Here is a 15418-nt window from a genome sequence, read left to right on the forward strand (position 1 = left end):
TGCTTTTAACTTGTACTGTTTTAAATTTGTTTGGCACCTTGAGTCCCTATATTGGGAGAAAGGTGGGATACCAACAACAACAACAAACCACCACCACCACTAACAACAGAATGAGCCATGCACAAATAGGGACCTGCCTTCCTCTGTGTTACCTTTCAAATATTTTAACTGCAACTCCCATGAGACCCAGCTAACATGGACAGTGTTGAAGGATCATGGTAACTGAAGGATTCTTGGAACTGCAGTTCAATGATACCTGGAGGGCAACAAAGATCCCCACCCATTTTGTATTTTGGACTGAACAGGAGATTGCTAAGGGTGGGCTCCTAATACTATCTGGTTATGTAACTACAGATGAATCCGGTACTTTTCAAACAGAATAAAGATGCTCCAAAGCTGGTCTGTGTGCACAGGTATTATCTTAAGTATCATAAGAATTAAGGATACCTATTTTTTAAGTTTATCAGACAGTTTCCTATCCGTCTCAGCTGTATGCCTGCTACAAGGACATATAAGTAACATACAGTAAGAAGCTGTTAAGTTTAGGGCAGTAAAACAATAACATGCTGTGTACAGTCTTATCTGCATGCTTCTAATGGCAGGTTGGTAACAAAGAATGCCATTATTAGGAAATTCCTGATCTTACTCCTGCCAATGTTTGTTCAACACAAGCAAGAAGCTGCTGAAGCAGGATAGATCACAGCCAGGAAAAATAAAGGGAGTCAATTATATTGTGAGCACTGAGATGGATTCTTCCCCACTTAGGACTTATTGATGTCATAGGACTAAAGGGGCTGGTTAGAGCACCTTGGGCCTTCTTGATCTGGTCTCTCAATTCCTGACTTCCTTGTGTAATCATACAAGCCTGACAGTTTATATGGTTTTGTGCAAATCATGGCTATGATATTAATTATTAATGGTCCTGTAACTATTCTGTGCTGAGAAGGGTGTATGTCTGAGCATACCTATGCTTACATCTAATGGTTCCTCTGCTTTTCTTAAGGTGTGGTTCCAGCAGAGACCAACATTTGGTGTTGTGCGCTCTTCTAGAAGCACTGTCAAAAAAAGTATAGGGTGTTTTGAGGAGAGAGAGAATTACAGACAGTTCAATACAAGCCTTGCTTTTGTAAACACAAATTTGCAGTTCTGTCCTCCTTTCATTTAGATATTGAACTTGGTGTTAAATTTTGTTTCTGAAATCTTTCCGTTTGTTCTGTTGTAATAGTGGTATGCATTGTCTGGGATCCAGTTGGTAGCCCCAGCTAGAATAGACCCATGGAGTCTATTGTTGAATGATGAGCCAACACTTCTATAAATTCAGTTGATTAAATAGGTCCATCCTACCTGGGGTTAACAATGGGATTCAGGCCATACTGTTCCAGGACTTCTTGTTGTTGTTGTTGTGTGCCTCTAAGTCATATTTGACTTGTGATGACCCTAAGGCAAACCTATGATAGGGTTTTCTTGACAAGTTTCTTCATAGGGGGTTTGCTGTTGCCATCCTCTGAGACTGAGAGAGCCTAAGGTTACCCAAAGAGTTTTTATACTCAAGCGGAGATTTGAACCCTGGTTTCCAGAGCAATAGTCCAATGTTCAAACCACTACACTATGCTGGCTTAATCGGAAGCTGCCTGCACTATTAGGCAGAATGATATGTTTGCCTCGGAGAGTGAATGTGGGGACATGGCATGAAAGTGTTGGCAGTGAAAGCTTTATGCCTGCCATGCACCTTGCCCTATACCCCCTAAGCTAGTGTGCTTTTTTCAGGCATGGTGAACAATGTTAAAGAGAGATTCCCACAAACAGTAGAGGCTTTTGTACACAACATGGGAGGAGGTATCATTTAACCCCAGGAAGCAGAATGCCTTGGGTCATTGCTGCCTGGTCCTGGTCTGCACACACAGAAAAATGAGATTACAATGCTGATAGGGTGGAGTGGACCATTTGGGGATACAAGTGGTGCATGGATATTATACTATCGAAACATTGTCTGCAAAAGCTGATTATTGTGTGGGTGGAAACTGTCCCAAGCTGCTTGTTGCCGCGTTGGTTTCCTTCTAACGGGCTCCCCACCAGCCACCCGAGGGAGGAGTGTAAATTGGTGCAAATGGAGTATCAGTTTGCAGTGATGTAGCCCATTCTGTTTATTTTATATTTTGAAATATTTCTACATACTGTATATACTCATATATAAGTCTAGAAATTTAGGGCAAAAAATTGAGCCAAAAAAACCTGAGTCGACAGGCCAATGTAAGTTCTGTATCTTAACTTTTATTTAAAAGAGGGAACCATCTCCTGGTGAAAAGCAAGAGTATAATATGTGAAGCACTGTCCTTCTCTACTCTCTCATCCATCCAGTCTTAAGAGTAAGCACAAAGTTGTGTCTGATCGTTATAAGTTCTTTGACATTGTTTTGCGTTGCTTCATCCTTTAGATTCTTTGCTATATGCCCCTAAATTTTACCCTGAACTTATCTAGGGGTCATAGCAAGATCCCTAATTTTGGTGCCAGAACATGCCCTTGACTTATACATGAGGTCGATTTATAATCAAGTGTACACAGTAGTTATATTTTCTCTCCACCCAACACTATTTTGTGCCTCAGGCAAAATATGAGTACTCCCTCCATCCCACGAACAAGACCAATTTATCTGAAGATGCCAGCCATAGATGCTGGAGATATGTCAGGAAGAAAATCTTCTAGAACATGGCCACATAGCTCGAAAAACCCACAAAAAACTAAGACCAATCAGACTATTAGGCAAATCTTAAGCAACACTAGCTTCCGTGGCATCTGAGCTTAGTGACTAGCTTAGAGGGAGCAGACTAGATCACAGGACATACACAGCTTCTCAGTATGTACCATAAGATGGCTGCCTCATTCTTGTGCCTAATTGTGCCATTGGCCTTGCTGCATTACCTTGAAGCAATCTAATAGAACTGGCAGCTCACAGTGGTAAAACAGCCCCCCTCATGATGATACAATACAGGAAATGACCTTTCACACAGCACAGTCACAGCATTATGATTCCACTGTAACTGCTATGGTTTCATTTTAGGCAATCCTGGAATTTCCAGTGCAAGCCTTCATGACATTTATAAATCCCAGGATGCCACAGGACAAACCCATGGCTGCTAAAGTGGAATTGTAATACTCTACTATAATTTTGTAATGTGAAAGGGTGGGGAACCCAGCATGCTTGAGTAAAGTAGAGCTAAAAATCTCTTTAGAACCAAGAGCCAGTGTGTTGCAGTTGTTTAAGTGTTGGATGCTGGATGAGCAGCGCCTCATCTGCACTGCAAAAATAATCAGGTTTGACACCACTTTAACTGCCATGGCCCAATGCAAGGGAATTCTGGGGTTTGTAGTTTTGTGAGACATTTAGCCTTCTCTGAGAGAGCTCTGGGGCCACAACAAACTACAGTTCCCAGAATTCCATAGCATTGATGTAGGGCAGTTAAAATGGTGTCCAACTGGATTATTTCTGCAATACGGATGAAGAACAGAGTTTGCATCTTTGTTTGCCCATGAAATCCTGGTTGACCTTGGGCAAATCACACTCTCTCAGCCTCTGGGAAGGGCAAGGGCAAACTCTCTCTGAACAAATTCTACCAAGAAAACCTTGTGATAGGTTCATTTTAGGGTATCTATAACTCAGAAATGACCAGTGTCTAAAACATCCTGCAGAAGTAATCCATCTTGAGACCGCTTTAACTGCCCTGGATCAGTGCTAGGGAATCCTGGGAACTGTAATTTATGGTGGTACCAGGCAGAGAAGGCTAAAAGTCTCACAAAAAAAGACAGTTCTTAAGGTTCTTTAGCATTGAGCCAGGGCAGTTAAAGCAGTCTCAAACTGGATTTTTCCTGCATTGTGTTTTGGACCTTGGAAAACCAATTTTAGAAGAGTGTGGTTAATATCTGAGGGTGAAGGGGTTTTGATGAAGCATCCCTGGGGCAGAGTTGGTTCTGCCCCACCAAGATTCTCTTTGCAGAAAAGTTGCAACTGGGAAACTGGGTGAAACTCTCCCTGGGGCTGCTTCCTTGCCCTTTCCTGGTGGAAAGAAATAGCATCCCGAGGGCAGACATTTCTGCCTGTTTCACAGGCACAGGCCTGCCCTAAGCAGACAGGTCTCTGCTTGCAGCTACCATTGGTAGGAGATGCTTCTCAGAAGGCTGAATCCCCCCCCCCCCCAATATTCCTTGCTGCTTTCTCAATGGGTCTCTTTCCCTCTCCTTTCCCAGGGGCTGAGAGAAAGGGGAACCAGAGGCAGGTAGAGGCAGCCTCCGCATAGCTGGCATTCCAGCGCCTTCCTCAAAGGTCCTGCCACCACCCTGCAGGGTGACCAGACTTGGTGGCCCGCCTTCTTTCCCAGGACAGGGCCCATCCTCCATCCCAGCCTCCTGCCCAGGAGGAAGCCCAAAATGTCCTTCCATCATTTGGAACAGGACTAAGAAGCATACAACTTATATTTATGTACAGGAGTACTTTTGAGTTTTTGTTTTGTAAATTCCTACATTTTTCCTTTTGCAGTGAGGGCACATGGTTTGGTCATCCTGTGCACCAGGTGCACACTGCAGAAATAACCCAGTTTGGCACCGCTTTAACTGCCCTGGCTCAATGCTGTGGAATTCTGGGAACTGTAGTTTGTTGTGGCCCCAGAGTGGATTGGGCACACAACAAGCTACAATTCTCCAAACTCCATAGCCTGGAGCCAGGGCAGCTAAAGTCGTGCCAAACTGGATTATCTCTGCAATGTGGATGTAGCCTCCTCTTTTAAGTCTGGGAAAGCTCATGCTAACTTCTCTTTCCAGAAGCCCATCAGTGATACCTTTATTGGCCAACCGAAATGCACAATGTAATTGTTGCAAGCTTTTGAAGCTTCATGGGCTTCTTCATCAGGCAAGATGCTACAACATCTTGCAACAACAACTTGCAACAAGTATATTGTGCATTTAAAGAACAGAGGTGATAGGACGACTCAAGCGACAACGGAAGGTAGAAAGCATCATAAATTAAGAGTCAGAAGGAAGTATTAGGATTTTTTTTATCAAGAGTGAAGAATATTGTTATTTTGTAAAGTTATGTACTAGAAAACAATTAGTATGTATATAATGCATGTGTTTTATTTCATGTGTTTTATATATTACAAATGAAATATTTTTTTTTAAAAAAATAAAGCTATATATAACACCTAAAAACACTCCTAGAGATATAAACACTAAAATATATATCCTAATCCACCAAACAGTGATACCTTTATCAGCCAGCCGGGATGTACAATATACCTATTGCAAGAAGTATAGTATATTGTGCATTCCAGTTGGCCAATAAAGGTGTCACTGTTTAGTGGATTTTTGTTTGAATTTACTAAATGGCCAACACTGCCTGTATCTTAATATAAAGCTATGTTTCTGAGTGTTGCTCCAAATGGAGGACCTCTAGTCCTTCCTCCTGGGCAGGAGGTTGAAATGGAGGACGTGTCCTGAAAAAGGAGGACCCAGCCTGGTCCCCCTGCAGGCCTCCTGGGACTTAACAAAAGGGGAAAGTGGCCGATGGATCCCAAAGGGAGGCGTGGAGAAAGGAAAGAAAAGGGAAGGGAGGGAGGGAAGGGAGGAAGGCAGCCTGGCTGAACGGAGAAGCAAAGCCAGACAGGAGCCCCATCGTCGGGAGCAGGTAGGGGGCAAGAAAGGGAAGATGTTGGGGGGACTTTGTAGGACTGGGGTGCTTCTTAGCAAGCCCCCCTCAGGCCTCAGTGTTTTTTGGGAGCAGCTGGAGTCCCACCTTTCCTTGCTGGCTGCCAGCAGCAGCTCAGTCCCTCATATAGCTATGGAGAGGTGGGGGGGGGGAATCGTGGGGAACCACTTTTAATCAGGTTTGATACCAGATTATTGGATTATTTCTGCAGTTTCTCTCTCTGTCTCTCTCTTTCGGGTTTCCAGGCAGAGGCCATTTCATTCCCAGAACCCTGAGGGAAAAGTTTGTCCCTCTCTGCCCAACTTTTGTTTATCCTCCTGAGAAGGACACAGGGTTGGGAATGACCCCTTGGCGCACTCTGGGGTTACATCCACACTGGAGAAATAACCCAGTTTGGCACCACTTTAACTGCCCCGTCTCGTCTCCCCCATTTCCAGTTTCTTTTTTTTTTTTTTTTTGATTATTGTGAATTTATTGAGTAGGCTACGTTTAGGAGCCTGTTTAAGAGTAGTTTAAATCAAAACCAAAAATGTTGCACCTGAGAGTCTACAAAAACTGGCCAGAAAGATGGGAGGAACTTGGATGAATTACACTGGGTCCTTGGTATCCCTGTGGATAAAAAAATCTGTGGATGTTCAAGTCCCATTACATACAATGGGCGTTCCTTATATAAAATAGAAAATCAAGGCTTGCTGTTTGGAATTTATACTTTTAAAAAAACATTTTCAAGCCACAGATGCTGGATAAAAAAAATTCATGGATAAAGGAGAGCTGACTGTACCTTTTAAAAAACTATAGTTCCCAAATTTACTCAGTCAGTATAGCAGTGGCATCTCTACACTTGATGTCACACAGTGTGGTAACTCATGGTGTCACCCCCCCCCAACACATACCATTGACATCCTCCCATACATCACCATACAGAGTCCTTAGTAATGTTTTTGTACTAATGTTACTCATAAATTGTAATTCCTGTACATTACACTGAATATAATGGTAACAGCTGTGACATAGATGACTAGCAAAACATTTTTTCAATATCACATGCACAGCCTAAATGTATTTACATATGCATAGCTTAATGTGATGGAAATGAAAATTGGGTAAAATGTGATGTTTTTAAAGAATAAAATTTTTACTAAAAATATTTTTTTTGGGGGGGAATTTTGAAATAGTAATTTTAAAAAAATCTGGGGCCTCTCCTTTCTGCTCCCCCTGAGCCTCACTCCACTCACTCCATCTCTTCAGTATTTTAAAGTAATGCAGACAAATGCCACAGCCTGTTTGCCAAAAGGCCAATGTTTGAGGAGGAGTGGTGTCACCTCCCCCTTACAGTGTCACCTGGTGTGGTCTGCGTCCCCCTAGTGACACCACTGCAGCATAGGCTGCTGGGGTTCTGGGAGTTAAAGACCCCAAAATATAGGTTTTCCAAGCTGTAAGCATGGGATAAAAGCTCTAAACATGGGATAAAAGGGAGACAGTAGCTCAGCAGTTAAGACGCTGACTCTAGACCATAAGGTCAGCAGTTTGAGGCCCAAACATCACTAGTCCCAGCTTCTGCCAACCTAGCAGTTTGAAAGCATGTAAAAGTGCAAGTAGATAAGTAGGTACCACTTCAGTGGAAAGGTAACACTGTGCAATCATGATGGCCACATGATCATAGAGTTGCGCTGGCTTCAGCTTAGGGAGATGAGCACCGCCTCCTACAATCAGACACAACTAGATAATCTTGTCAAGGGAAAACTTTTACCTCTACCTTTTAAGCATGGGATAGAGGACATGCAGGTCACTGGTTTATTCTGATTCAATATTACAGGTATATGTACAGTAGAGTCTCAATTATCCTCTATTTGGTAATGACTCTGGCTATGTTTTTCTGGATTCCCCTACTCAGCTATTATTATTATTATTATTAACCTTTATTTATGAAGCGCTGTAAATTTACACAGCGCTGTACATGCAATCTTTTTAGTTAGACGGTTCCCTGCCCTCAGGCTTACAATCTAAAAAGACATGACACAGAAGGAGAAGGGAGTGGTGGAGGGAAAGGGTAAGAGGTCCAGCAGTTCCTCTCAACCTCCGAGGTCTGGACCAAGGCAGATGGACTGGAGGGAGGGCAAGGCTTCATAATGGATGGTTAATCATTATCCAGGGAAAATACATACTCACAAGTAGGATAATACATATACAGTACATAGGAATACAGGAAATGGATCGATAAACAGCCAACAACAGAACATCAGATAGTAAGCGACAATTATGCGATGCCTGGGAAAGCTTCTCTGAATAGGATGGTTTTCAGCTCCGTTTTGAAGCTGGTTAAAGAAGTGATGGCTCTTGCATGTGGAGGAAGAAGGTTCCAGGAGTGAGGGGCAGCAAGTGAAAAGGGGCGAATCCGGGATGGGGCAGAGGAAATCCTGGGCTGAGACAGGAACCCTTGACTACCAGAACGGAGGGCCCTGGTGGGAAGGTGAAGAGAAAGAAGGTCTGATAAGTAAGGAGGGGCCAGTCCATGGAGGGCTTTGAATGTCGACAGCAGGAGCTTATACTGAATGCGGAAAGGGAGAGGGAGCCAGTGAAGGGATGCCAACACAGGAGAAATGTGGTCAGAGCGGTGGGTGGAAGTGATAATGCGTGCAGCTGAATGCTGGACAGAGATTAAAGGACGGAGGTGAGAAAGAGGAAGCCCAGCCAGGAGGACATTACAGTAATCAAGTCGTGAGATCACTAGGGCATGGACCAGGATCTTGGCAGTAGAGGCGGAGAGATATGGTCGGATTTTGGCAATATTGTACAAAAAGAATCTACAAGCCTTGGCTGTGGTCTGGATCTGAGGGATACACGACAGAGAAGAGTCAAAGATAAAGCCAAGACTGCGGGCTTGCTGGACTGGTTGAATGGAAATGTTGTCCACAGAGACAGAAAAGGAGTGTTGAAGGTTGGGCTTAGGAGGAAAGACAAGGAGCTCCGTCTTGGACATGTTGAGCTTCAAACGCCGATGGCGCATCCACTGCGAGACAGCTGTAAGGCAAGATGAGACTTGCTGTTCAAGCCTTGGCGAAAAGTCAGGGGCAGAAAGATACAGCTGGGTGTCATCGGCATACAGATGGTAGGAAAAACCAAAAGAGCTGATGAGTTTTCCTAAGGACAGTGTGTAGAGAGAAAACAGAAGGGGACCCAGAACAGAGCCCTGGGGAACTCCAACAGATAAGGGAACAGGAGAAGAAGTCAGACCCCCTGCAACTACTGCAAAAGATCTGCCAGACAAGTAAGATCTAAACCAGTCGAGAACAGAGTCTGAGAATCCAAGGCCAGAGAGTATGTCAATTAGGAGACAGTGATCAACAGTGTCAAAGGCTGCAGACAGATCGAGAAGAATGAGAACAGAGTAAAGGCCATTAGCCTTGGCCTGTAAAAGGTCATTCGAGATCTTAGTGAGAGCTGTCTCTGTAGAATGCCTTGGGCGGAAACCAGACTGAAAGGGATCAAGGATGGAATTGGCTTCAAGAAACTCAAGACAGCGCGAATAGACAACCCGTTCCAAAACCTTAGAAAGAAAGGGGAGAAGAGAAATCGGACGATAGCTAGACAAAGAGGAGGGGTCAAGAGAAGGTTTTTTCAGAATTGGGGAAATGAGAGCATGTTTGAAGTCCGAGGGGAAGGAGCCTGTAGAGAGAGAGAGATTGAAGATATGGAGGAGCGAGGGCAGAAAGGAGGGAGCTATAGAGATTAGAAGACGAGTAGGAATAGGATCAAGAGGACAGGTAGCAGGTTTGGAAGAGTTCAGAAGTGTAGAGAGTTCATCCAAAGAGGCAGGAGGAAAGACAGAAAATTTGTTAGGCGAAGGTGATAGAAGATTAAGAGCAGAAGAAGAATCAGGAGGGACTATCTCAGAGCGAATAGTGGTAATCTTAGAGATGAAATAGTTAGCAAAGTCATTAGGAGAGAAAGATGAAGAGACTGGAGGAGAGGGAGGTTTAAGCAAAGCTACTCGAGTATTCGTTTTTTTATATCTTGTTTTATCTGTTTTATTGATTATTGTAATTTTATCTGGATTTGTACGCCACTTTGATCTGAATTGGAAAAGTGGGATAGAAATAAACTATTATTATTATTATTATTATTATTATTATTATTACAGTGGTACCCCGGGATACGAATTACCCAGCTTACGAATTTTTCGGGATACGAAAAAATCCCATAGGGATTTATTGTTTCGGCTTACGAAGGTTTTTTCGGGTTACGAAAAAACCTCGGCGCTATTTCGCCACCGGAGGGCAGCAGAGAGCTATTTTTTTCCATTAGCGCCTATGGCAATTCAGGTTACGAAGGTTTTTCGGGTTACGAAATTAGCCGCGGAACGAATTAATTTCGTAACCCGAGGTACCACTGTATTATTATTATTATTATCCTCCAACATAAATGGGTGGTCCCATGGTCAGATAACCAAAAATGTTGGATAATCCGGAGGGTCATAGGAAAAGCCTAGCAATCACTATGAAAAGCCTTGAATGACTATGAAAAGCTTAGCAATCACTATGAAAAGCCTTGCAATCACTATAAAAAGTGCGCTTGGGGCCTGGTGGTGCTCACCGCTGTGCTTGGGGCCCTTTTCGCTGGGGGTGTGGTAAGGGCTCCAAGCCATGCCCACGGACTATCCGACGTCAGATAATCCGGAATGTCGGATTACCGAATATCGGATAATCGAGACTCTACTGTATTAAGAATGTGGAACATATGGTCCACCAAATGCTGTTAGCTGCAACATCCATCACTCCTAGCCAATATGGGCAATGGTGAGGGATAATGGGGACTGCAGTTGACTAACATCTGGGGATACATACAGTATTTCTGCCTCCAGCAAATGGCAGTTGCCCTTAACTAGTTGATCTCCCATCTAGTTCAAACTTGATCAGAAAGTTAAAGAAATTAGAACTTTTGCTGCACCTGTGTCCTCAAGAATGTCAGTAGGGTGGGAGGAGAATTAGAAACTGGGGGTCCTTCTGGCATTCCCCCCTGCAGATCAGATTTGGTGGGGAAAACTCATGACGGGAGAAGTGTGGCCTGGCCTATATGCAGGCAGCCTCTGTGAAAGGCTCCTTCAATTGTTTTTCATGTTTTTGGGAAGTGTGAGCTTCAGTGACCTCTGCATCTTGGCATAGCTGGGGAGCACTGCAGGGAAGGGTTGCAGTTGTCACAGTGAATCAGTCACCTGCTGTGTGGTGGACTTGATTATTTGTCGTGCATGTCCCTTACAGAGGAATCATTACAAAGTGGAAAGCAGTGGTTCCATTGCCTGCAAAAAAGTTATGCCCTGTTTTCTCTCCTCCCTCTCTCTCCCTCTATGCATGTCCCTTGCAGCCCCCAAGGCACTTTTTATGGCTTCCCCCTCCCTCAACACCAGAAAAGCTTTTCAGCAAAAAAATGGCGGCTTTCATGAAGGTCTGGGGTTTGGAAATTTTGGGGAGCTGCAGTGAAAAAAAAAAAGAACAAATCAAAACACAGAGTGTCTGTACCATGTCAGTTTTGCCCCCCCCCCCCCCCATTATTTGACCTTTTAATACCTCTCTTCCTCATAGTGCTGGCCACAGTGTGTGTCAGAGAGAGAGGAAAGGGGGGGGGGTCTGACTTCCAAAGATACTTGCCATCAGAGTAATGAGTCAAGGAAAATTCTGTATGCCTGAAGGCTCAGGACTCTGAATGGAAGAGATGTTAGTAATCCAGGCCTCTTTAGAGGCATTAAAAGGGTGACCACTGCAAAGTCTGTTAGGTAGAATTTGGTCATACATATACCATGTACTGTCAGCTTGTAGAAATCACACAAAGGCTAAAGGAAAAAATAAAAAAGGGAAATAAGTTGTGTTATTCAGAAAATAAACATAAATAAAGTTATAGCAATATTGCAGATAATGAAAACATTTTAAAAGAATCATAGATAATAGGATGCCACACATACATTAAAGAGAAGCGGTGGGGCCGAATTCACCAAGTACAACACAGGAGAGAGAAAAAATCAGAAAACTCAAACCAAGAAAAACAAATCAGACACCTGATGGTAGCAAGGACTCAACTGAGCACAGGCCGCAGTCTGTAGAAACCCAGAATGTGGCACAGGTTATGGAATATAATCTTCAGTCAAATCCACATTGACTCTACTCTACAAGGATAACAAAGTTGCCTTGAGGTGGTGCAGTGTTATAGAATATAGTGTTCGGTCCTGCAAAGCAGTTATATGAATGGGTAAACATTAATATATTAAGGACTTTCCCAACAGTTTTGTAACTACTTTTCCTAAATATTTGCAAACTCATTTGACTTTTATGGTTAGACATGTAAATGGTCTCACCATGGCAAAAGCACAGAGATGAGAGTCCTTGGCTTGCCTTATCTAAAATGTTCATATTATGAATTAAGGCCACTTTAATCTATATGCTCAACAAGTGGAACGGCTGCAAATGGCTTTATTGTTCATGTGATTTACCCACTGTCTTGCACTCCTGAGCAAGACAGCTTTTTCAGAAGGGACCCAAACACACTGAAAGGGTAGGGCGAGAAAGAATATTGACAGTAGGCAAATACTGAGAGCTGAGATGGTGTAGTGGTGTGATTGGTGGGCTGGGACTCCAGGAGACTAGGGTTTCAAGCCCCACTCAGCCATGGAAACCCACTAGGTTATATTGGGGAAGTCACACTCTCTCAACCTCAGAGGAAAGCAATGGCAAACCTCATCTAAATCTTGCTGAGAAAACCCTAGGACAAGATCATGATAAGTCAGAATCCACTTGTAGTCACATAACAGTAATGTTTGTTGTTTTTATGTGCCTTCAAGGCATTTCTAACTTATGGCGACCCTAAAGCTACCCTATCATGGGGGTTTCATGGCAAGGTTTGTTCAGAGGAGGTTTGCCATTGCTTTCCTCTGAAGCTGAGAGAGTGTGACTTGCCCATGGTCACCCAGTGGATTTCATAGTCAAGCTGGGAATCAAACCCTGGTCTCCAGAATTGGAGTCCAACACTCAAACCACTGGCTCTTGTTAATGATAATGTAAATGCTGCACATGCTTATCTAAGGTGTTAGAAGAGGGGTTAGTATTCATCAGGTCAGGGGAACTTTTCCTGAACCACAGCTGTGGGATTAGCCCTGAAGGATTTCACCATCCTGCCATAGCAGTTTTGGTTATCTTCTCTTCTAGATATGTAAATGGTACAGATGTGAACACACATAAACCTTCTCTCATGAGATATGTTTTCTGCATGAGCTAGATGTGTAGGAGGCATTTGCCTTGTAATCCAGAACATAATGGGTGAACCAGTGAGACATAAAATAAAATTCCACCTTGACTCTTTGAGTTTATAACTGGAATCTGATTGGAGTCATTCACACCAGTTACATTCCTTCAGTTGCTTTAGCATAGTTATCACTATTGGTTGTGGATATGTTTACACAAATATCACTGCTAAGCTTCCTTGCAGGCAGAAACTTCATTTTCAAAGCATAATCTCTTTTTGCGCATGCACGCGCGCACGCGCACACACACACCCTTTCTTCTACAACAGTGATCAACTACAGTACTGTCTTTTTACATTTTAAATTGATCTGTTGCAGGGCCTGTCCAAATTATTTGATAGTCTTCTGTAAAAAGATGGATGGAGTTTCTATTATGAAAGTCCTTGTTATCTTGTATTGTTTTTGTGTGCCTTCCAAGTAATTTCCAATTTAAGGTGAACCTGTCATAGAGTTTTCTGGGGCTGAGAGTGCGTGATTCACCCAAGGTTACCTGGTGGGTTTCCATTGCTGAGCAGAGGATCGGACCTTGATCTCCAGAGCTGTAGTCAAATGCTCAAACCAGTATACCAGTTTGGATCTCTGTTATTTTATATTGAAGGACAAAATAGTGATCTTGATTTGTTTTTTAAAATTATACCTTACTGTGATAAAGATGTTCAGGACCCATGCTTTTATTATTTTTACATGTTACAGGAGAAGATTGGTTGTCTTGAGCAGGCCTGTCTCTTAAGAGACATTTGTCTAATGTGACAGATTTTTCTACTGACAATCAGCAAATGAAAGCTTTCCAAGGTAGTCTGGACTTTCCCAGAATATGGCTTTGATATGATCAACATTTTAATGAGATAATCCTACCAGTCTGTGACATGAATGGCACAGTATTTTGGAAACTTCTTTGCACTGTAGCTTTCTGAACCTCCCATCCAGCATGAATAATGACCATATTGGCTGGAGCATCCTGAAAGCTATAGTCCAAAGAAATAACTTTTCAAACTCTGAGATAGGACATCTCTTGACCTAGTCTACAAGCCCTATTGTATGGTATTAACAGAAAAGGGTTTCCTGCCCTGTCCAAGTAGAAGAGAAAGCAACTGTCAAAGAATGCAGACCACAATAAAATATGTAGGGCTCAAGGAATTACCATTTATGGGAGAGGCCCATTCTTGCTTCTAGGCTTCCCATATTGGTGAGAGGCATATATGCTCATGTTCCTCATAATAACAGATCTGTAGTGGTTGTAGCTGGTTCTGTAGAAGCTTAAGGAAGATACAGCTTTTCATGTTGAGGCTGCAACATCTGTTTCTTGTCTTCTTAAAACAAGTTCTTGTAGGTGCTAGTCCCTGATCCTTTCCAGAGTTGTGGTTCTGCCTATATTGTCCTTCCCTTTTAATAGGAGAGGAGTAAGGTTCCAGAAGTTATTTAGTCTTCCCCATGTTGCACAGTGCAGAGCAAACAAGGCATGGAAACCACAAGAGACTGTCTAGGAGGGGATTTCCTTGGGGATACATAATGATAATAGGAAGGTGCAGATGTTGTTGCCTTTGCACTCTAGTGAGCAGGGAAATGTGGAAAACCGAGGGAGCAGTCAAGAATATGTTTTCCACCTGGTTTAACCGCTGACCCTTCAACCTAAAGGGAGCCTCTGGCTGGCTGGTAATTGCCTGCTGGATCTCTGAGGAATGCAGAAAGCACACTGGAGGCCAGGAGGCTTAAGGATTAGCTTTATGAGCAGTGAGATGCTAAGCAGGAAAAATCATATGAAAAACTCTTGCTTCTCTCTAATGCTTACCAGTCCCTGGAGAAAGAGGTCAGATGCAGCCACTTAATATCAGTGTTTGGAAAGTTTATTTTTTGAGACCACCAGTATTCCTCAGTTGTTCACCAGTGGGATAGATAGGTTCCTAGTATGTAATTCCTTAATGCAGGGGTGGACATGTGAGGGATAGTGTCTACCATCCTTTAAAGGCCACTCTTGGGAGCACACCAGAAGAGACATCACCACATTTCCAGTTCTTTTTAGGACTATTTTTTTTTTTTGGCCCTTTTTAGGTCTGGGTGGGGTGATGGTAGCTAAAGGAAGCAAAGTGCTGTATTTTCAGGCAGTTTTATTATGCTTTGAGCAATTTTGGGGGAAAAACATCCAATTTTATTTGTGGGTGGGGAAATCAGAGGGATTTGAGAGTGTCTCGGGGAGCACTGCAAAAGTAATACTGGGGTCTGCATGGAGGTCATGGGATAGACTTTTCCCATCTCCACCTTAATGGCACTCCAATTCACTCACCTGTCTCACTTTTAGTCACAGTAGGCTTGTCTCCATAATATGATCTGGGGAAAGTTTGACTATTTATTTATTTGAAGTATTTTTAACCTGCTCTGGTGGTAGTCTCAGAATAGCTGGTAGATCAATTAAAAAGACCCAACAGTCTGTTTTCAGG

At 43.1% G+C, this 15418-nt stretch overlaps 1 protein-coding gene across 4 annotated transcripts in view; it reads left to right on the forward strand.

The window, feature by feature from the left end:
• Window positions 1-15418, forward strand: part of LARGE2 (LARGE xylosyl- and glucuronyltransferase 2) — a 64238-nt gene that overhangs the window by 20207 nt on the left and 28613 nt on the right. Inside the window, exon 1 of one of the 4 annotated variants that reach the window (XM_042446744.1) lies at window positions 5588-5674. The exons of the other annotated variants lie outside the window; for them this stretch is intronic. The gene's annotated coding sequence lies outside the window, so the exon portion shown is untranslated. Of the gene's footprint in view, window positions 1-5587; window positions 5675-15418 lie in introns of those variants that run through there. 4 annotated transcript variants of the gene reach the window in all.

The sequence above is a fragment of the Sceloporus undulatus genome, chromosome 1 (genome assembly GCF_019175285.1).
Source record: "Sceloporus undulatus isolate JIND9_A2432 ecotype Alabama chromosome 1, SceUnd_v1.1, whole genome shotgun sequence".
Classification (NCBI taxonomy): domain Eukaryota; kingdom Metazoa; phylum Chordata; class Lepidosauria; order Squamata; family Phrynosomatidae; genus Sceloporus; species Sceloporus undulatus.